The 23,023-nt window shown below is 40.2% G+C and overlaps 1 protein-coding gene across 2 annotated transcripts in view; it reads right to left on the bottom strand.

Moving 5' to 3' along the window:
• Positions 1-23,023, bottom strand: part of LOC123991125 (cadherin-18-like) — a 412,196-nt gene that overhangs the window by 254,410 nt on the left and 134,763 nt on the right. The window contains exon 1 of one of the 2 annotated variants that reach the window (XM_046292352.1): positions 608-808. The exons of the other annotated variant lie outside the window; for it this stretch is intronic. The gene's annotated coding sequence lies outside the window, so the exon portion shown is untranslated. Of the gene's footprint in view, positions 1-607; positions 809-23,023 lie in introns of those variants that run through there. 2 annotated transcript variants of the gene reach the window in all.

Below are 23,023 nucleotides of genomic sequence, written 5' to 3'. Positions count from 1 at the left end.
AATAACCACCCCATTTATGTCTAGGAAACCCTAAAATGGTTCCTTTATGGCATTGCTCTCAAGAACCTTATTTGGTTCCAACTTGCACCTTTATTTATAAGAGTTGTGTTTCTAAAGCATTCCAACATAAGGGCATGCCTGCCTCTCTTTTGAAATTATATTTCTGAGTGGGAGATGGAATCTGATACGGAGAAAGACCTCTGCTAATAAAAGGATAAGAAATCAATGAGTGGAGTCCCGTTTCCTGCAGCGCATTTATATTTGTGTCTGAAGCTACTGCTACAGTGGCGCTGCTCATGCATCAGCTATCCTAACTCACACTCACTATCACACCCCTACAGCAGCTGTAGCAGCGGCAGAAGCAGCAGTCCATAACTCCAGCGAGGGAGAGAGAGGGAGGCTTACAACGTACACACCACAGGAGACAGAGGCAGAGCCAACGAGCTGCAAGTGCACTCATTAGTACTGAAAAATAACCTGTGATAAACCCCCTCGCTCCGTTTCTTTGTCTCTCTCACACATACACATACACACAGAGAGAGACATTCAAAGCACATATTCTGTAGAAACAGCTCAAAGCACAAATGGTACTTTAATTTTTCCATACCTGGTGGGACTTCCTTTGACAGGCATGACAGCTGACAGTTCGTGAGGATGAGTGAGAAGGACTTTCTGTGCTTGCCTCACCATTTTCTCTCTTTCTCTCGCTCCCTCTTTCCCTTTTTCTCTACCACCGTCTGTCTCTCTGGGGCAGTGCTTAGTGCTCGGCTAGCGGAGAGCCCACTTTCTTTCTCTCTCTCTCTCTCCCTCTTTCTCTCACTGTGGGTGTGAGCAGAGGATTGAAGGAGTGTGTGTGTGAATGGTATAAGCCATCGTCCAATCCAGCCTGACTACTGCTCTATGGCTGCAGCAGCTCCAGGAGGAGGAGATCTCTGATTGGTCGGTTTAGAGCTGAGTGCATGTCTGTCAGGCTTGCACCACCCTCTTCGTCTTTCACACTACCCTCCTATTTTTTCTCTCTCTCTCTCTCTCTCTCTCTCTCTCTCTCTCTCTCTCTCTCTCTCTCTCTCTCTCTCTCTCTCTCTCTCTCTCTCTCTCTCTCTCTCTCTCTCTCTCTCTCTCTCTTCCCTCTGTCTTTCTCTATATGTTAACATTCATTTTCATCGACATATTTCTCCCTATTTCTCCATCCCTCAGTCATACGTGTCTCCCTGTATTCTTGCTCTCCTTCTCATGCGAGTGCGCGCACACACACACGCACACACTCTCCCTCTCTCAGGTACCCTAGGGCTTTTACTCTCTCTGGCTCCAAAGGAAAACTTAATGAATAATAAACAGAGGAGTGAAAGGGGAGAGTTGGGGTTGGAGGTAGAGGAGCGGGCAGTGGGAGAGAGGATAGAGAGAGAGAAAGAGGTCCTTCAGGACCATGGCACATTGGAGAGATGGAGAGAGGGCTACTTTGAGGTGTTCACCCATCAAGTAGACAAGAAGAGAGGAAGAGAATAGAAGACGTGGCAAAGTGGAAGAGGACAGGGGATAGAGGGATGAGGTGGAGGGGTGGAGGTGTCTAAATAAAGAGGGCGCTTGGTGAAGAGACAGATTACACTCCAGAGACAAGGAGCGAGGCTTGGGTTGAGAATAGAGGCAGGTGGAGAAATGGATGTTGAAAGAAAGGGGGACTCACTAGAAGACGTCACAGGAACAGCCTCTCCTTAACAATGTGGTCCATCTCCTTCATCTATCATCATCCAGACCCAGTTCTCTCAGACAGACCAGAAGTGTTTCTCATTTACTAAAGAGTTTAATCTGCATACTACTAGTTAAACATTTCTGAAACGTAGGATATATGTTTGAAAAGAAACAGTACATCAGAGGTTTTCAAAACTATTTTTAGATTAACCGCAATACAGAGTATATTAAATGGTTTGGTTGTTTTGGAGGATTTCTGCAATTTTTGACTCGAATCCATTCGGCATTCATATGATACACGCATCTATTGACTGGGTGGGCTATAATATAAACTAAATTGTGGTTATTGGTGGTTTATTGATGTGGGTTAGTTAGCCACCTAGTTGCAGTCATACATGAATGTTAACCACTTAGCATTTCCTTACAGACACCACACCAGTGTCTAAACGTGGCCATTTTGTTTTCCAAATAAATCGAATTACAAACTCTCACTTTGTTCAAACCAAGGGCATCCACCTCACTGCCTGTTCATTGGGCTTTAAGAGTTAAGCCCTGACCATTGACTTCAAAGCTGGTCTGCCATTTTGTTAGCTCAAACACTGAGTGAGCGAGTGTGACCATGGATTCATGTAGTGTGAGATGGTTGTGTGTTGCTGTGGTTGGTCCCCTCCATAAGAAACACTTGTGTCAATTAATCACAGCTAAGCAGAACAGAGAGATTATGCAGTCGACTGAATCTCATTTCAAGCTGATGGTTTGTGGTATAGGTGGGTGTGTGCGTGGGACATGCTGGGGACACAGACAAATGGCCAACTCTGTGGGATCCAGCATCAGTGGAGCTATAGGGAGACACATTACCGGGCTGGAATAAAGAATGTGTCTTCCTCCCATAACTTGTCTAATTTATGTGGTGCTGGACAAGTATCAAGGTTACATTGCATTTTTCCATTAAAAAGCGATACACCATTGTTTCACTGCAGCAAAGGAGGAAATACAGTAAATACTTTTACCCTTGGGCAAATTATCCAACAAATGAGAAGAAATAGCTACCAGACTATTCTACAGAAATACAGCGCATTCGTAAAGTATTCAGACTAATTCACTGTTTCCACATTTTGTTACGTTACAGACTTTATCAATCTACACACAATACCCCATAATGACAAAGCAAAAACATGTTTTCAAATGGTTATTTCTTTGCAAAAAAATAAACAAAATATTTACGGAAATATCACATAAGTATTCAGACCCTTTACTCAGTACTTTGTTGATTAACCTTTGGCAGCCATTACAGCCTTGAGTCTTCTTGGATATGACGCTACTAGCTTGGCACGACAGTATTTGGGGAGTTTCTCCCATTCTTTACTGCAGATCCTCTCAAGCTCTGTCAGGATGGATGAGGAGCGTCGCTGCACAGCTATTTTCAGGTCACTCCAGAGATGTTTGATCAGGTTCAAGTCCGGGCACTGGCTGGGCCACTCAAGGACATAAGGCGCATCTTGTTTCTCGTGGTCTGAGAGTCCTTTAGGGGCCTTTTGTAAAACTCCAAGTGGCCTTCCATGTGCCTTTTACTGAAGAGTGGCTTGTTTGGCCACTCTACCATAATGGCCTGATTGGTGGAGTGCTGCAGAGATGTTTGCCCTTCTGGAAGGTTCTCCCATCTCCACAGAGGAGCTCTGTCAATGTGATCATTGGGATCTTGGTCACCTCCCTGACCAAGGCCTTTCTCCCCCAATTGCTCAGTTTGGCTAGGCGGACAGATTTAGGAAGAGTCTTGGTGGTTCCAAACTTCTTCCATTCATGAACAATGGAGGCCACTGTGTTCTTGGGAACCCTCAATGCTGCAGAAACGTTTTGGTACCCTTCCCCAGATCTGTGCCCTGAGCAGCTCTATGGACAATTCCTTCAACCTCAGGGCTTTGTTTTTGCTTTGTCATGACTGTCCTGTGAGTAGCACAATTGGTCAGATCAGCTTGGCGATGTCTGACAATAAACAGACATTCTCTCACCCGCAGAGAGAATACTCTCACCCGGGTTTTTGACACCTCCACACCCAGTCGTAAATTATGCAGAAGAGGACTCTCTCCAAACCCTCCGGTATTGGCTAAAGGAATGTCCATTTGTCTCCAGAGACTTTTGCCAGGCCAAAGCTCTTAACGTCCAAAAAGTGGATAATTGTACAATAATTCTAACATAAAGAATGTTATGGTCAGTGGGGAGATGTAGAAAACTAATGTCATATTGTTTTTGATTTTGTGACGTCATTACATACTGCATGGAGAAAATACTGTAACTTGGAAAGAATACCGTATTTATCTGTCAAGTTTCCATCTAGTACGTTGGGCATATGATATGAAAAATTAGAAAATTGTTTTTCTTAAGATAGGAATGTGATTTTAGGAGTCATAAGAGATAACTTCTAAAGGGACAAAGCCGTCCCCTTTGTGCATAGTGCATAAAAAGCCTTGGTAACGAATTTAACATTAGACCAGGAGACGTGAGGCAGAGAGCTAGACGTTTGAAATTTTGAACCTCAAAACAAGGTGAGGAAAATTACTTTAACTACCAGACCAGGACATCACCAGTCAGCAGCTGCATGTGTAAAGTGGTTCAAACTCAGATTATCCACACGAGGTGGAGATAACTCCCCTCTCAGACAATCACTGTTACAGCTAAGAAGAACTTCTGAGGAAACACCCTATGGAGTTTGGACAACTAAGAAAATAGACATTGTGACCTCTGGTAGACATTCAGAGCATGTACAAGTGGGCAGAGGAAAGGCCCAACCAAGCCCTTTTCAAGAAGGCTTTGATCCGACAGAGATAAACGACAAACAAAGGCATTTCACACGTAAATACATTCATGATTTCTTACTCGAAACAGGTGGTGGTTCGTGTGCAAAGTATATGATTAATGGGATAAAAGTTATAGAACGTGTCCATAATAAGTGTCCCTTTTCACTCTCTTTATCTTCTCCCCAACTCTCTCAATTCGTGTGTATAAGCCCGATATTTTGTCATTCCACTAGGGACCATATCTCATGTAGTATGTGTGTGTGTGTGTTTAGTCTGTGTTATTTAGTTAGCTAGTAAATAAATCATTAAATAAATTAGAATAGTAATGAAAAATTAGCAAGGCTGGGGTTTTTGCAGATCCAAGAGGTTATGACCGTTCAGAATTATGAAATGATGAGGTTATGACTCATATTTTGACTGTTTTATGGATGTTATCGAGTTTAATTCGGGAGATGGGAACTATTTAAACAACTTATTCCGTGGTTCCCCAAATCATAATGAGTTAATTGTTACATGATTGATTTAAATCGGGTAACAATTAAACATAGTTAGTGGATTCAAATAAATAGTCATCAGATTAATGAAAGTAAAGTCACAATAATAGACAGACGTGTGCCCTTCCAAATAAAGTCCAATCAATTGAAATTCTCACTGGTGGACTTCAATAAATTTGTAGAAACATCTCAAGGATGTTCAATGGAAACAGGATGCAACTGAGCTCAAATTTTGAGTCTCATAGCAAAGGGTCTGAATACTTATATAAATAAGGTATGTCTGTTTTTTTTATACATTTGCAAAAATGTCTAAAAACCTGTTTCACTCTGTCATTATGGTCTATTGTGTGTGGAATGATGAGGGAAAATGAATTTAATATATTTTAGAATAAGGCTGTAACCTTACAAAAGGGAAGGGGTCTGAATACTTTCCAAATGCACTGTTTATATACTGAACAAAAATATAAACGCAACATGTAAAGTGTTGGTCCCATGTTTCATGAGCTGTAATGACAAATCCCAAAAATGTTCACTTATTAGTGAGCACCTCTGTTTTGGCTAGATAATCCATCACCTGACAGGTGTGGCATATGAAGAAGCTGATTAAACAGCATGATCGTTACACAGGTGCACATTGTGCTAGTGACAATAAAAGGCCACTTTAAAATGAGCAGTTTTGTTACATAACGCAATGAGACAGATATCTCAAGTTTTGAGAGATCGTGAAATTGGCATGCTGTCTACAGGACTGTTCATCAGAGCTGTTGCTAAAGAATTGATATTAATTTCTCTACTCTAAGCTGCCTCCAACATATTTTTTGAGAATTTGGCAATGCGTCTAACCGGCCTCACTACCACAGACCACATGTAACCACATCACCCCAGGACCACCACATCTGGCTTCTTCACCTGCGGCATCATCTGAGGGGGGTGCTGAGGAGTATTTGATGGAGGCCATTGTGTTCTTGGGAACCTTCAATACTGCAGAAATGTTTTGGTACCCTTTCCCAGATCTGTGCCCACATTATCCTGTCTCGGAGCTCTAAGTTCAATTCCATCGACCTCATGGCTTGGTTTTTGCTCTGACATGCGCTGTCAACTGCGGGACCTTATATAGACAAGTGTGTGCTTTTCCAAATCATGTCCAATCAATTTAATTTGCCACCGGTGGACTCAAATTCAGTTGTAGAAACAACTCAAAGATGATCAATGGAAACAGGATACACCAGAGCTCAATTTCGAGTCTCATGGCAAAGGGTCTGGTACATATATATATAAATTAGGAACATTCTCTAAAAGGTCAAGGGGTCTGAATAATTCCCGAAGGCACTGTATATACAAAAGTATGTGGACACACCTTCATATTAGTGGATTTGGCTATTTCAGCCACAGCCATTGCTGACAGATTTATAAAATTGACCACACAGCCATGCAATCTCAAAAGTAAACTGGCAGTAGAATGGACTTACTGAAGAGCTCAGTAACTTTCAACATGGTACAGTCATAGGATGCCACCTTTCCAACAAGTTAGTTCATCAAATTCCTGCCCTGCTAGAGCTGCCCTGGTCAACTGTACGTGCTGTTACTGTTAAGTGGAAATGTCAAGGATCAAAAAGGACTCAGCTGCAAAGTGGTAGGCCACGTAAGCTCACAAAATGGGACCACCCAGTGCTGAAGCGCGTTGCAATGTAAAAATCATCTGTCCTCGGTTGCAACACTCCCAACTGAGTTCCAAACTGCCTCTGGAAGCAATGTCAGCACAATAACTCTTTGTCGGGAGCTTCATGAAATGGGTTTCCATGGCTGAGCAGCTGCACATAAGCCTAAGATCACCATGCACAATGCCAAGTGTCGGCTGGAGTGGTGTCAAGCTCGCCGCCATTGGACTCTGGAGCAGTGGAAAAACTTTCTCTGGACTGATGAATCACGCTTCAGCAAATATGAATGGGCAATAGCCCAAAATAAATAGCCTCAATTTCAGCCTTAACCTGTCCTATCTGAACAGACACAGGTTGAGGGCAAGACTCTACAGACTGGTTCCCCCTGAGAAACCAAATAGCATCTGTCTAAAAGGAGCTCAAAGAGTTAGGCCTACATAATATAAGCACTTGCCCCCAGGATCATACAGTTACCCAATTGGCAATTACAACCAACAGTTTTCCCTGTGTATCAACAATGGTCCACCACCCAAAGGACATCAAGGCCAACTTGACAACTGTGGGACGCATTAGAGTCAACATGGGCCAGCATCCCTGGGGGGTTACAACTCAATATTAGGAAGCTGTTCCTAATGTTTAGTATACTCAGTATATAATGCCTAACTAGGACTGAATGAGACACTTGTTTTTTTAAGTTGAATAATTATTATTTTTAAATAGTCTGCATGTGTAATCTCCGATGGTAGAGGGGTCTGGGTTGTTGCGTGTTCAGCTCCCATACCCATTCCCAACCGCTGCGGAGTAAGTGTCAGTACTGGTGAATTTCTGGTGAAATTTATTTAACCCTTTGATGTGTGCGATCACATATTTGTGATCATTGTTTAGTGGTCCCTGCAGCGAACCATCGCAAATATTTGATTGGCAAAGTATGGCAACAGAATTTATGATGCAACAAATGCATCTTAACAGCATTGTTGTCTGAAGAGCATCTAAACAATGTTTTGAACTTTATTGCTCAATTCAACCTTTTATGGTAAAAGATCAATGTAAACTTCATCATCCAAGTATCACACATCTACAACCAAACACATTCCATGAACAAGTCTAAATAACAGGTTGCGCTGACAAAACAATTAAACTGAAGTTAGCGACCTAACAGCTAGACTTGTTTGCTATGTACAACATATCTGGTGAGAACAAGGGAGAAAGTTAATATTGTTTAGAAAAGAGATGTACGTCAGCTAAGCTAACAGCAGCTAAATTCTTTAGGATGGTAGCAATGTTTGTTAATGACAAGCAAAACTCCCTAATCCCAGAATCCCACTATAAGATGCAAATAAACAAAGGCAAAGATAGCTGCTCCCATTGCCTGAAAAATATTAACTTAGTTTGGACACTTTTCAGCATATTGCAAATCTTCAATGTACTTAATACAGTGTATACAACAACCAGAGTATATAACTTGACAAGTCGTTTACAGTTTATGACAAATCACATCGTCAGATTGGAAAAAATTGCTTTGAACGATCATCCTCTTTCTTGAGCTCCGACTTTCCAACATGAACATCATTGACTTCATGATTTGACCATGATTTGAGTTCCCAATTGTCTTGAATAAGTCTGTCGAGTAAACTATCCCTTCACCTCGTTTTGTTATAACATCTTTGGTCTAACCAGTATGCATAACCAGAATGCATTGTATAACGTCAACTAACATGGCGCAACAGAAAGCTGGCAAATAGCTTCGCATTAGCTCATCATAATCAGTACAACCTTCAAAAAAGTATTTTACACACATTACAATCTATGCAAGAATCGGAATGCATGAATTAAAAATGTGAATTAAACAATAAATACATTACACTCCATACATATGGCATGCTATAGTAGGAGCGACAACACGCAATACAGAAAGTAAGGCACTTTCTTTGATAGGATTGTACACATGTTCAAAGTTATTATTTGTAAGGAAAACCACAATGAAGACAATGTGGGTGCAATCTAGAAAATGTGCCAGGGAGAAAAAGATTGTGCAAGGACTTTTCTGACTAGAAATACGCAAATGTCTGAATACGTGAAACACTGGGGAAGTGCTTGGGCTATCGTTAAAAACGTTTATCCAGCTAAGTAAAGCCTTAAACAGTAAAGCCTCAACTTGAAATGGGCTACTTCTTATGTGAATTATTGAGGAAGTGGAACACACCTCAATTCAAACTGTTGTAGAAAATAATTTGAAATTGACAAGTTGAAACATAGCCTATGCATAATTAGAAGGCAGCATGGGTTAACTGTCCTGTTGCGTAACAATCACATTTAGGAACAGCAAGTGCATTCTGACATCATGCTCATAAAAAAAACTCAAGCTGCGGCGACTGTTAGAGATATTTGGAACTCACACATGAAAAAGGGTAACTTGTAAATAATGTGTTTATTTTCGCGTAGTAATGAATGACAACTGTATGCAGACATGTCGATAGACGTAGTATAAACCAGTCTTGAAATATGTTATTGTTGAGACATGGCTTCACGTGAATCCTTAAGGAGACGGGCGGGGATAAGGTTTACGAGGGTGTGAACGATGCTGAATGAGTGTAGACAAAGAAGAGCTCTCTAGTAGGTGTACCAAAACATTCAAGCGGCATTTTCTCAAAAGTGGGGATACAAGTTTATCAAATTTCAAAGCAGAATAAACGTCCCTATTGTAGTGTATGATATACCATGTTTTAGCTCTGTGTCTCTACTTTTATTCAATTTTAAAAAACACCAGTTAAAATTTTGCTACAGCCGGTTGGTCACATATTCAATTTTTTATTGACATTATCGGCTTTACAGGCTTCAGACGAGTCCCAAAAAGCTTGTGGGAGGTGAAGAGCAAAACAGATAACATCATCATGTTCGTGAGAGTCTCATCTTTCCATAGATGGGTCATAACAGTTGGCCACACTGTTCGGACACGGCAAACAATTTTGTGAGGAGACCGATTTTCGGGATATCTCATAGTCTGTGAGAAGACCAATTTTCAGGATGTCTCACGGTCTGACAGACACCACTCCAGGTCTGTTACTTTTTACCACAGATTGCAGAAGTGCGACATAGGCGGAATCTGTAGATTGAGACACATCCAATGCAAAAAAAACTGATATTTCTAGCTTAAACTGACAGATTTATATGGGGATTTTTTTATTTTGCAAATTGAATTTCCGCCGTGGCACGGACATCGACCTTAGGGGGTTAAACTGCACAGTAGTTATCGTACACCCAGGGAAACAATAAAGATGTTCTACATTTATATTTGAATTAAATGCAATGTTTCACAGTAATCGCCTCTCAAACAATAATGTGTAGTGCATAAATGTATCAATACGATGGAGTATGTCACTTTTTGTTGTTCGACGTTTGTGACACAGTCTGTTTTCAGTCTTATGTTCCAAAATTTGAAATTGTGTTTTTTTTAACCTTAGAACCTAGAAGTACAGACTCAGAGCTTCAAATTGGCATATCATACACTGTAGTTGGAGGAAACATGGGGAAGTAGTAATGCTTTAGAAGTTGATAAACAAATAATTCAATTTAGGAGAAAAAAGGCATTCAACCATTTTGCTGTGATTATCACACTTGCTCTACTTTCATCATTGGGAAACATATTTAGAAAAGGAATACTTTCAAAAAATTTGCCAAAATTTATTTTGTGAAAATTATCTCACCAAGTTATCCCATTAGGAAAACAATTACAGTATTAAATTGCCTATTGTTGTATAATAAAGATAACCTTTCACATTGAACAGCTACAGTGCTGCTCTTTGTTTACGCACAGTTAGCATCGTTCACACCTTTGGCCACATGTAAATGTGGCCAAATGCTAAAGAGGTATTGCTTAAAAAACAAGAAAAGATTTCAACAATAAAGTACTTTATTAACTTCCAGTGCTAAAGGTAGTTGCCTACAATTAGGAAAACTTAAAACACACAAACACACATTTTCTCCAAAATATATGTTTGCCAGGTTGTGTCCATTCCGGGGGATGCTTTCACATCTCTGGGAGGAAGGGGTCAACATTGCACAGTAGCTGAAACCTGGTTCCATCTGAGTGAAAGCTCCTTGGCCACAACAACACCAGGCTCCAGACAATTAAAGCTGTAAAGGAGGAAAGTAGACAAAAAATAGACAAGACATTAAAACCTTGCATATGAACAATAGCATTCATTGTCTCCTAAGTCCAAGCAATAAGGTCAAAGTGAAGACAAAATACCTGAAGTGTTGCTCGTTCACCCTCGATCATCTCTTTGCACTCATCGGGGATGCAAACTGGTGAGGGCCAAAAAAGATTACACTTTTCTTTTTGCACTGAAACATGCAAAAAAATCCCTGCTAGGGGAAAATGCAGGTTAACTAATTTACCAAGAAATAATATGATCTACGTGATCAGTCTCTGCGTGTAAAATAAAAAGTGGCTATTGTGAACTCACAGCTAAAAAATGTAAAGAAAGCAATCCAATGTTGTTTGTTGCTAGACTTTACTGTAAATGACTCTCAAGTTGAGAAAAAAACAACACACTAATATTGCAGTTAGCCATGACAGCCTTTATAATAGAACGCTTGTGACCACACACATATACATATTGAACTTGGGAAAAAACATCTCAAGGTAGAAATAGAATGAAACAAACAGGCATTCTATTTTTGTCTTTTATAGTGGCCACTATAGTAGACATCGATCAAGTGCACAAGGCTACATGTGTGTAAACATTTTTATAATGCCCCCTCACTCACACACAAGTGTTACTGTCATGCTCAACACATCAAAACAATATATTTGGGCTACATTGCACATTATTACATTGTACACTTTCTGCCTGTGGACATTTGTTCTACAATGTGCAAGCAGCATGATACCCTTTGTTGGCATAATTCTTCTCTCTTTTAGACCTGGCAATCTCCCTTTTTATCCACTGTATTGAAAAGTAAGAAATAGGGAAAGTGTGTGATGTTCCTTTCACCTCTATAGTGGCATCCAGCTTAAGCCAGGCCCAGCTTCAGCTACACTTGATCCCGGAATCCACTTGTTTAACAAGCAATGTCTAATTTTCACCTTATTCTCTCATTCTGAAAATGAACCACATACTGTAGAGGGAGAACATTAGCTAACAGATAGTGGTTAGTTCATTAGCTAGTTAACATTCCACACAGATTGCCAGGGTCCAGTAAGCAACTAACACATTATAACTTGAGGAACCGCAAGGAGTCGTATACCAGTTAATACTATGGTTAGGTTACTAATGTTAGCTCATCTGATGTTGTAACGTTAGCTAACCAACGTTAGCTCTCTGACTTTATTAGCAACCATATTTTCACACCACAAACTCAATTATTTGATCAGATAAGTTGGCTAACGTTGCTCAACATTTCTCTGGCTAGCTAGCGGAGAAGCTAGCAAGATACTTAACAATGCTAACAATATTTGTTCCACAATACTTTCTTCCTCACCTCAAACTTTCCAAATGCCAGTTGTTTTTCGGTTAAAACTCATGAAGTACGGTTCATCACCTTCTTACCCCCGTCTCCATGGTCAGGCTTCTCACCTAATGTTACCTCTTTGTTATTGTTCATGGACGCGCTGCTGTAACGGGCAAGCTGCCTTTCCAGAGCGCACACTGATGCTGTAACTAGCAAGTTGGTTGTCTCTTCTTTATTCTGTAGCGTGCTGCACTGCATTATGTTGTTATGTGAACGAATGGCTGAGCCTTGGATACAGCCAGTATTGCTCCAAACGCACATCACTCATTCACTTACAGCCGGTAGTGATCCAAAGCCCCCCCCCATCCCCTTCAAAACTTTTCTCATCGGATGTACACGAATCAGGTAGGCCACCCATTTTGGATTAAAAAAGGTGACTTGTTGCATGCCTGATTTATGCGGAAAGACAGATTCCATAAAAATAGGTTAAAATATTAATTAATTCATGTCCTATAGTTTGTTATTGCCTGTTAACTGCTACAGCTGTACTAAAATGCAATGGCAATGCAGACACAGGATACAACCTCGATTCTATAGTCCAGTAGCTAGCTAGTTATTTAGCTATCATTTCATTGGGGTTAGTTAGCTAGCCAACGATGCATGTGTCCCTATAACTTAACATGGGGTTTGATTAGTAGTCGCACCAGAGTGGCTATTTTCGGTAGCCAGCTAGTTAAACATAAAACAGTTTATAATCATGTCATTCATGCCTTAGCACATCAGCAATCAAGGTTAACAGCAGAATGCAACTGGCCAGCTAAGCTAGCTATATAGCTAACAACAGCTAGACATAAAAAATACTTTCTGATACAGTTGACGCAATAACATACAGTTGAAGTCAGAAGTTTACATACACTTAGGTTGGGGTCATTAAAACTTGTTTTTCAACCACTCCACAAATGTCTTGTTAACAAACTATAGTTTTGGCAAGTCGGTTAGGACATCTACTTTGTGCATGACATAAGTAATTTTTCCATACTCTAAGTCGACATTATTTCACTTAAAATTCACTGTTTCACAATTCCAGTGGGTTAGAAGTTTACATACACTAAGTTGACTGTGCCATTAGCTTGGAAGATTCCAGAAAATTATGTCATGGCTTTATCAGCTTCTGATAGGCTAAATGACATAATCTGAGTCAATTGGAGGTGTACCTGTGGATGTATTTCAAGGCATACCGTCAAACTCAGTGCCTCTTTGCATGGGAAAATCAAAATAAATCAGCCAAGACCTCAGAAAAAATGTGTAAACCTCCACAAGTCTTGTTCATCTTTCAGAGCAATTTGCAAATGCTCGAAGGTACCACATTCATCTGTACATAAAATAGTATGCAAGTATAAACGCCATGGGACCACGCAGCCGTCATACTGGTCAGGAAGGAGACTCGTTCTGTCTCCGAGAAATTAACTTTGGTGCGAAAAGCTCAAATCAATCCCAGAACAACAGCAAAGGACTTTGCGAAGATGGTGGAGGAAACAGGTACAAAACCATCTATATCCAGAGTAAAACGAGTCCTATATCGACATAAACTGAAAGGCCGCTCAGTAAGGAAGAAGCCACTGCTCCAAAACTGCCATAAAAAAGCCAGAGTATGGTTTGCAACTGCACATAGGGACAAAGATCATACTTTTTGTAGAAATGTCCTCTGGTCTGATGAAACAAAAGTAGATTTTTTTGGGCCATAATGCCATCGTTGTGTTTGGAGGAAAAAGGGGGAGACTTGCAAGCCGAAGAACATCATCACAACCGTGAAGCACGAGGGGTGGCAGCATCATATTGTGGGTGCTTTGCTGCAGGAGAGACTGGTGCACTTCACAAAATAGATGGCATCATCTGGTAGGAAAATTATGTGGATATATTGAAGCAACAGCTCATGACATCAGTCAGGAAGTTAAAGCTTGGTCGCAAGTTGGTCTTCCAAATGGACGATGACCCCAAGCATACTTCCAAAGTTGTGGCAAAATGGCTTAAACACCACAAAGTCAAGGTATTGGAGTAGCAATCACAAAGCCCTGACCTCAATCCCATAGAAAACTGAAAAAGCATATGCAAGTAAGGAGGCCTACAAACCTGACTCAGTTACATCAGCTCTGTCAGGAGGAATGGGCTAAAATTCACCCAACTACCAGAAACGTTAAACAAGTTAATGGCAATCCTACCAAATGCTAATTTAGTGTATGCAAACTTCTGACCCACTGGGAATGTGATGAAAGAAATAAAGGCTGAAATAAATTATTCTCTCTACTATTATTCTGACATTTCATATTCTTAAAATAAAGTGATGATGCTAACTGACCTAAGACAGGGAATGTTTACTAGTATTTAATGTCAGGAATTGTGAAAAACTGAGTTTAAATGTATTTGGCTAAGGTGTATGTAAACTTCCGACTTCAACTGTAATGTACATCTTGTAATTTTAACTATAAACTCTTACCGGTGTACGGATTATAATGTTTCACGGCAGACTGGAACCCTTTCAAAATAATCCTTCCCCTGCCACTCGGCTTCAACCAGTCCAGACTGCTTTAGCCACAGAAGACAGAGCTGTCTGGTAACACTGGTATTGAAAGCTGTAGCTACACTTTCCATGTTGTCCATGATGAAAATATGAGTAAATCCAACAGATCTTTAAAATATCTGCAGTAGCAGAGAGCAGGATGTGTACCATTTGACAGAGAAGCCTTTAGTGACAGAATGGACTCTCTTTCTTGTGAATGTCCCACCCCCCTCGTTGTCTCAACCAATCATGACTCGGCAAGATTCTATATTTTCTCCATTTCTAAACAGCTTTGTGATTTCTCATTTTATTTATATTTACAGATCACATACACATTTGTTATTAAGGCACATGTTTATTATATTAAGTTCACACTTTGATAAAAATAAAATACGTTCAATTGCCTCTCCTGTGAAATAGTGATGGGGAAATGAAGCTTCCTGAAGCATTGAGCATTTTCAACCAATTGTGTCGAAAATATGTTCATGACGCTAGGGCAGTGGTTCATAACCTGGGTTCGATCGAACCCCAGGGGTTCGGTGAGTCAGTCTCAGGGGTTCGGCGGCAAGTCGCTCTGGATAAGAGCGTCTGCTAAATGACTTAAATGTAAATGTAAATGTCAAGACACACATCCGACTCATATGATTCGTGATGACACGCCCCGCTTGGCCATCATTGGCTGCAGGTGATCATGCTACATCGCTTGGCCTATCTGTGCTGCAGGGAATTTGGTGCGCTCAGTAGTCGACTTGCGACTGTTGTGATGGTACGTCTTGTGATTTCTTTCTTAATATTTTAATCCCTTCATACTTACTATGTCGAGCAAAAAAATAATGTGTTCGGACGAATATGTACAATGTAAATTCACATGTATAACGGAACGTGATGGGAGTCAGCGTCCTAACTGCATGATTTGCAATGCCAAGTTGAGCAATTCTAGTCTAGCACCGGCAAAACTAAGAGACCACTTCTGCATGGAGAAGGAAAATACAAGAACACAACGCACGCTGAATTCAAGGTGAAGAGAGCCAGATTCGATGAAAAGGCTACTCTGCCTGTTCTCAGCTTTGTACCCATCAACAAACAGATCCTCACAACATCGTACGAAGTTGCTTACCTGATCGCAAAGCAGGGCAAACCACACACCATTGGTGAAACACTCATAAACCAGCTGTGTTGAAGATGGTGAATATCTTGCTGGAAAAAGAGGCTGAAGTTAAGTTATCCCAAATTTCAAATGACACCAGCAGCGACAGAATAGAGGACATGAGCAAAGACATCTTGGCTCAAGTAGTTGCAGATCTGATTTCAAGGCAGGCAAAATTCAGCCTTCAACTCGACGAGACCACAGACGTTTCCAATCTAAGCCAGCTTGCTGTATTCGTGCGCTATGTGAAAGACGACTTGATAAAGGAATATTTTTTATTTTGTAAGCCTCTTACAACAACAACTAAGGCAGCCGATGTGAAGAAACTTGTGGATGACTTCTTCAAAGACGACAATCTTTCGTGGGATATGGTTTCTGCAGTTTGTTCGGACGGAGCTCAAGTCATGCTGGGAAGAAAGTCTGGTTTTGGTGCGCTAGAGAAAGCCGATGTACCACACATCATTGTTACGCATTGTATTCTGCACAGGCATGCGTTGGCAACAAAAACCTTGCCTCCAAAAGTGGCAGACGTATTAAAAATTGTAGTGGAATGCGTGAACTATGTGCAAACTAGTGCTCTGAGGCACCGCATCTTCAGTGAGCTGTGTAAAGAAGTGGGCTCTGAAGTCGAGGTACTTCTGTACCATTCTAACGTTCGATGTTTATCCCGGGGACAGGTGCTGAATCGTGTTTTTGCCTTGCGTGTGGAATTAGCCCTGTTTTTGCAAGAGCACCAACATTGTCATGCAGATTGCTTCAAAAATTCTGAGTTAATTCTCATTTTAGCGTACATGGCTGATATCTTCACAGCTCTCAATCATCTCAATCAAAAGATGCAGGGCGGTGGAGTCAACATCATCGAAGCGGAGGAAAACCTGAAGGCTTTTCAAAAAAAGCTACCGTTATGGAAACGACGAACAGAGAACGATAACTTCGCAAACTTTCCCCTGCTGGACAACTGTGTAAGTAAGATCGAAGATGTATCTGTAATCGGAGACATTTCTGTACCCGCGGAAATGAAGCAAGCAATTGCCACGCACTTAGATGAACTTGCAAAGTCTCTCGACGGATACTTCCCTACAAGAGAGTCATATCCAGCATGGGTGAGACAGCCGTTCACATTTAGTGTTGAGACAACAGATGTCAATGGTGAATACCTCAACGAAATAATTGAAATTCAGCAGAGCCAGGTTCAACAGCAACTTTTCAGAACAACAACGCTTTCAACGTTTTGGTGTCAACAAATGGTAACGTACCCTGTTATTGCTGAGAAAGCTCTGGAGATTTTCATACCGTTTGTAATAACATATCTTTGCGAGCAATCTTTTTCGAGGATGCTGGACATAAAAACGAAGAAAATGACGAGAGTGCGAAAATGACATGAGAGTGGCACTTGCCAAGGTGAAGCCGTGCATTTCTGAACTCGTCTCTGAAAGGCAACAGCAGAAGTCACACTGATTTGCAGTAAATATTCATTATTATGTTTTTGTTTTTGAGTGAAAATCATGTTTTGACGATTTTGTTCTTTGAACACAGTGATGTTGATGCACGGTTCATTTTGTGCACCAGTAGAATATATACCTATGTTTTGAGTTTGAAAAAATCATATTTTATTTTTCCAATTAAGAAGGGTTTGGTGAATGCGCATATGAAACTGGTGGGGTTCAGTACCTCCAACAGGGTTAAGAACCACTGCGCTAGGCTTTCATCAACACATTGTACACTAGTGACACCTTCTGATCAAAATAATTTGAAAAAGGCCAAATTATTATAGATGATATCGTGCGCAGGGTAGCCTTTTTTGTCTTCTACCGAAACCAATACCAACCCAATCAGGTAGTTGTTCGACAAAACTAAGTGTCAGATATCATTGATCACGTGCTTCTGATAAAGTGATACAAGCAAACTGCTTCGAAATAAACTGCTTAGTGATTTTGACGCATACCTCAGACCTCCAGTATGAATTGTAACATCACTAGTGTGAAGAAGTGACGTGTGACTTAAGCCCAGCTTTCTGTAATGGGTCACATTTGAGAAAATCGATGCTGCTGTGCCAGTGAACAGCGTTTGAACACCGAGCCATTCACTGCACCGGGTGGCTGTGTAATGAGTGGGTTGCTTTTTGAAAATAGGATACCAGACTGTCTACAGCCATAAAGGTTTGAACCTAGAATAAGCATGAGAAACGCAATAGGCAAGAAGGAGTCAACCTGAATTGGAAAGAAGAATGTTCAGTCTGAAAAGAAAGGTTAGCTACAGTAGTAGTTGGTTAGCTAGATAGCTAACAAGCTGTGTTTTACAGCCAAACTGTCAGTTTTACAAATAGCTAGCTAGTTAATTATCTAAACTGCAATTATCGTAAGCCATTATTATCTAGCTACCTATGGTAGCAATATCTGTCAGATGTAAAGCAAGAAAGATCATGGCATATTTTAGAAGCAATGCATGTTGATAAGCTACCTCACATTAGCTGGATCCCATCAGCTAGCTAGCTGTAGCCTACAGATGTAAATAGGAAGTGTAGCCTACTTAAGCAGCAGAGTTGATACTTCAATAAGGTTGTCACTTAGCTCGTCTGAAATGTAGTGTGCACTTAGTCCAGCGCAAATCCTATCAACTGCTTGCTGAACACAGTTGTTTGAATAATTTTTCTCCATACATCGCTTGATATATTAAACTTTTGCCATAGCCAGTTGGCAAGCATGCTAAAACGTATCCTTTGCCAGTGATTTCTTTTTGCAAAACTGTGGCAGTGTCTTAAACGATGGGTTGGACGCTGCTAAGATTCAAAATAGCTGTGTTGAAAACATCCTTAATCTGCTTTGTGCGTGTCCACACGCGGCGGAAGGGAGGGATTTGGCCGAGACTTTCTTTTTGTGAGGGACACACAACAGTCATCACAATTGTTAATGTTATTCCCCCCAGAAGTTAAATGGAAGTGACAACTTTCGCAATTATTTTACTTCTAGGTAACCGAAATGAATGGCAAAGATATTTATATGTCTCTGGTGTTAGCTAGTAACTGACTAGCTAGGTCTTCAGCCAGCATGGAACAAAAGGTGGGGAAGGGTCATTCAAAACTCTGAAGCGGTTGTCATGTCAACACATCAGTCAGTGCTGCTGTAAACTGCTGTAAACTGCAGCACAAGAGACATGCCAAATGGGAAATGTATATATATATAAAAAAAGTGATATTATTGATCCGTTGTTTGAGTTGCTTTGTGTTCACCAAATCTGCTTGTGAAATTTACTACAACGCTGCTCACTGCATCAATTGATTTGTTCTGATCAGCATGATAGGCCTACCTCTGTTTTTTTAAGCCAAAGGAAAGGAATAGGTTATCCCGCTTAGGGTCAATAACAAGAGAAAAACAACATACAAAGCACTGCCATCACTGGTCAAAAGTAGTGCACTATAGAGGGAATACAGCGCCTTTTTGGATGCATCAACAGTCAAGTCAAGTGTGATATTTCTTAATAGACTGACTGCAATTCCAATGAAGGATGGAACACGGGTTTCAATGAAAACAAGAGATACAATAATAGAAGTGGGTCAAGGAAAGAATAAGAATCTCATGAAAGTATGTAAATAATCACATTTCTCAAATAATCATTTGTTTACTACTAATGTTTTTGTCTAATAACAGAACCCCCAAAAAACGTAGCTTGTTTATTATCAGAACTGGATATCCTTAAATATTAAACTTGCTGGTTTCATTAATACATTTTAAAGGCCATTTTAAGATATTGATGGGTAATGATTGGTTCAGTTTTGCTGTCTATTAATTCAGTTCACATATACCACAAGAGTCTGAAATTGTGCAATACAGGACATTCCCTTTGTTATAAAGGAGGTTCCATTCATGTTCTGCATTGACCTTGAATATCTCTCTAATGTGCAATAATCAGTCAGGCTCACACGTTCTCATTCTACCTTAAGGCTTTACACAGCAGGACACCATTATTCCCTCTCATTAATGCTACGCTAACCTTGATCAGAGTTACTCTAGCCTATATGCTGAGGAATAACAATGTCGTTTTTTTCTCTTTTGCCTTTTTTCCCTTTCTTTCCCTTCCATTTGTTAACATCCAATCAAGGGAGACTTGCAAAATCTGCCACTGCTGAATTAATTTTTTTAATGTTACAAAAAGTGAATCTGGATGTATTTCATAGACTGAGCCAAATTGAAAACCTTAACATTACTTCCGCCCTAAAACATATAGCGAATTGGCTGTAATCTTAATAATGGACATGTTATGAGCCAATCAGAAATAACAAAAAAAGTGGTTTATAGGGAAGGGTATGACAGTAGAGTATTAGGATATGGGAGATTTATGGTCATTGGCAGCCATCAGGGGTGACTTTTTGGAGACACTGGGAGATGTGAGTGGTCTTGTGTGTGTTCAGATCAATACTCAAGATCTAATACCGGAACAATCACATAAGGGAGATTCTGCAACTACAGAATTTTTGTGTCCCTGGGGTAGATTAAAAAAATAAAAAATAAAATCCATATACAGTGCCTTGCGAAAGTATTCGGCCCCCTTGAACTTTGCGACCTTTTGCCACATTTCAGGCTTCAAACATGAAGATATAAAACTGTATTTTTTTGGGACACAATCATCAAGTGGGACACAATCATGAAGTGGAACGACATTTATTGGATATTTCAAACTTTTTTAACAAATCAAAAACTGAAAAATTGAGCGTGCAAAATTATTCAGCCCCTTTACTTTCAGTGCAGCAAACTCTCTCCAGAAGTTCAGTGAGGATCTCTGAATGATCCAATGTTGACCTAAATGACTAATGATGATAAATACAATCCACCTGTGTGTAATCAAGTCTCTGTATAAATGCACCTCCACTGTGATAGTCTCAGAGGTCCGTTAAAAGCGCAGAGAGCATCATGAAGAACAAGAAACACACCAGGCAGGTCCGAGATACTGTTGTGAAAAAGGTTAAAGCAGGATTTGGATACAAAAGATTTCTCAAGCTTTAAACATCCCAAGGAGCACTGTGCAAGCGATAATATTAAAATGGAAGGAGTATCAGACCACTGCAAATCTACCAAGACCTGGCCGTCCCTCTAAACTTTCAGATCATACAAGGAGAAGACTGATCAGAGATGCAGCCAAGAGGCCCACGATCACTCTGGATGAACTGCAGAGATCTACAGCTGAGGTGGGAGACTCTGTCCATAGGACAACAATCAGTCGTATATTGCACAAATCTGGCCTTTATGGAAGAGTGGCAAGAAGAAAGCCATTTCTTAAAGATATCCATAAAAAGTGTTGTTTAAAGTTTGGTAGACACACCAAACATGTGGAAGAAAGTGCTCTGGTCAGATGAAACCAAAATGGAACTTTTTGGCAACAATGCAAAACGTTATGTTTGGCGTAAAAGCAACACAACTCATCACCCTGAACACACCATCCCCACTGTCAAACATGGTGGTGGCAGCATCATGGTTTGGGCCTGCTTTTCTTCAGCAGGGACAGGGAAGATGGTTAAAATTGATGGAAAGATGGATGGAGCCAAATACAGGACCATTCTGGAAGAAAACCTGATGGAGTCTGCAAAAGACCTGAGACTGGGACGGAGATTTGTCTTCCAACAAGACAATGATCCAAAACATAAAGCAAAATCTACAATGGAATGGTTCAAAAATAAACATATACAGGTGTTAGAAAGGCCAAGTCAAAGTCCAGATCTGAATCCAATCGAGAATCTGTGGAAAGAACTGAAAACTGCTGTTCACGAATGCTCTCCATCCAACCTCACTGAGCTCGAGCTGTTTTGCAAGGAGGAATGGGAAAAAATGTCAGTCTCTTGATGTGCAAAACTGATAGAGGCATACCCCAAGCGACTTACAGCTGTAATCGCAGCAAAAGGTGGCGCTACAAAGTATTCACTTAAGGGGGCTGAATAATTTTGCACGCCCAATTTTTCAGTTTTTGATTTGTTAAAAAAGTTTGAAATATCCAATAAATGTCGTTTCACTTCATGATTGTGTCCCACTTGTTGTTTATTCTTCACAAAAAAATACAGTTTTATATCTTTATGTTTGAAGCCTGAAATGTGGCAAAAGGTTGCAAAGTTCAACATTTACATTACATTTAAGTCATTTAGCAGACGCTCTTATCCAGAGCGACTTACAAATTGGTGCAATCACCTTATGACATCCAGTGGGACAGTCACTTAACAATCAAGGGGGCCGAATACTTTCGCAAGGCACTGTATATATATATATATATATATATATATATATATATATATATATATATATATATATATATATATATATATATATATATATATATATATATATACTTTTAATTTTTTTGGTAACTCTTTATTGGGATAGTCCATCTGTAGATGCTCTACAGACTATCGGTAACATTTCAACTATCTATCTACTAACCCTAGCTCTAACCCCAACCTTGTCCTTTATCCTAACCCTAACCTTAACACTTACCGTAACCGTAACATTACACAATTTCAAAAATGTTACTTAGTTAAAGTTGATATAAGGAAATCAGTCAATTGAAATAAATTCATTAGGCCCTAATCTATGAATTTCACATAGATACAGATCACAGATACCTTGAAAAAAGGTAGAAGTGTTTATCAGTAAACTAGTCAGTATCTGGTGTGACCACCATTTGCCTCATGCAGCGCGACACATTTCCTTCAGGCTGTTAATTGTGGCCTGTGGCATGTTGTCCCACTCCTCTTCAAGAGTGACCTCTTCCTGTCCCCCAGCACAAGGTCCACCTGTGTAATGATCATGCTGTTTAATCAGCTTCTTGATATGCCACACCTATCAGGTGGATGGATTATTTTGACGAAGGAGAAATGCTCACTAAAAGGGATGGAAACAAATTTGTGCAAAACATTTTAGAGAAATAAGCTTTTTGTGCGTATGGAACATTTCTGTGATCTTTCTTTTCAGTTCATGAAACATTAGACCAACACTTTAGATGTTGCGTTTATATTTTTGTTCAGTGTAGTTTGTTGATAGTATGACCATCTGCTCTACAGATGGAAAATCTGACGCCTCACAAACTCTCAACTGGCTCTTTCATTAAATAGTTCCGGCAAAACACCAGTCTCAACATCAACAGCGAAGAGGCGACTCCGGGACGCTGGCCTTCTAGGCAGAGTTGCAAAGAAAAAGACGTATCTCAGACTGGCCAATAAAAAGAAAAGATGAACATGGGCTAAAGAA

The sequence above is a fragment of the Oncorhynchus gorbuscha genome, linkage group LG12 (assembly GCF_021184085.1).
Source record: "Oncorhynchus gorbuscha isolate QuinsamMale2020 ecotype Even-year linkage group LG12, OgorEven_v1.0, whole genome shotgun sequence".
In the NCBI taxonomy this organism is placed as follows: Eukaryota; Metazoa; Chordata; class Actinopteri; order Salmoniformes; family Salmonidae; genus Oncorhynchus; species Oncorhynchus gorbuscha.
Note: the sequence above shows the minus strand (reverse complement) of the source record. Positions and strands in the feature narration are given on the sequence as shown.